We start from the raw sequence: 1,275 nt of genomic DNA, 5'->3' as shown, positions 1-1,275 counted from the left end.
CCGGGATCGAGCAATGCTTCAATATAGCTTGCTGAATCATAGGAATACAAACGTGTTTATTAGACTGCTATAAAAGCGGAGCCAACACTGGAACTACAGACGTTAATCTGATATGACGCCTGTGTTGTAGAAGTACACATCGCAGAAGTATCGTGTAGTGTTTATTGCTTTCTTGTAAAATTAGATAGCCAGCACCACAACCACAATGGACGTTGTACCGATATTACGCCTGCGTAGGCTGTTTTTCCAAACCAGTTTATAGACCTGGCGTGGCTCAGTGGTAGAATACCTGATTGCCACGCAGAATGCTTGGGTTCGATTCCTGCCGAGATCCTAATTTTCATTCTTTCCATTCGTTGAGTCAACGCTGCCGATGTTGGTTTTCCTTAACGCTCTAGCATTTAAATTACCAATGTCTGTTCTCGCCGTTCCTAGGTAGATATAAACTGTCAATCACCTGTGGCGCATACCCGTACACCGCGGCCCGTAGTAAACGGGTATGTGCCACACGTGTCTAGTGGAAAGGGTTTGACGACGTACGCGACAGGATTTTAACGTTATTCATGTCATGACCTGGCAATCATATTCATCAAATCCTCTTACCCTCCCATGCAAATTTTGGTCTACACCATGTTAAGGAGGCGATCATGAGAGCACCTAGACGTAGGCGGCTAGATAGATAGATAGATAGATACGTAGATAGAAACGCTCAAAGTGCCAGAGGTTCGCTAAGAAATGCTTCGCATTTAATAAATAAATAAATAAATAAATAAATAGTGATTATTTCTTGCTCAACTTTAATGTTGCTTATCGCATACTCGTCTTTAGCATCGCCACTTAAATTTACCACCACAGCTGTGAACTATTCGGGGTAATAGCGTAAGCTTTGTGACTCTTTCTGCACAAGAGTGTTGCGCATGCGGACGTATGATGGCTGAGAGAGAAAACATGTCGGTCTGGTGTCATCTCCTCAATGCTTTTACTGTCAAGAAGCTGAAAACATCGATCACTTCCTACTTACTTGCCGTCGTTTCACTAGCCACAGAAAAAAAAAAAAACATTTTGAAATGTTATTCAGAAACTTAAGAATTACTCTTAACTCTGAAAATATTATTTCCCTCGGGGCGTCTTCTGTGGGCCACAGCAACAGGAACGTCTGCTTAGCCGTATGCGAATTTCTTAGGGACACAAGCATTCCTTGTTAATTTACTGCCAATCAAATTTTTGGTACATCGCCTTCCGCTAATTGATTGTCTATTATTTGTGGAGACACTG

The sequence above is a fragment of the Rhipicephalus sanguineus genome, chromosome 3 (genome assembly GCF_013339695.2).
Source record: "Rhipicephalus sanguineus isolate Rsan-2018 chromosome 3, BIME_Rsan_1.4, whole genome shotgun sequence".
NCBI lineage: Eukaryota > Metazoa > Arthropoda > Arachnida > Ixodida > Ixodidae > Rhipicephalus > Rhipicephalus sanguineus.
Note: the sequence above shows the minus strand (reverse complement) of the source record.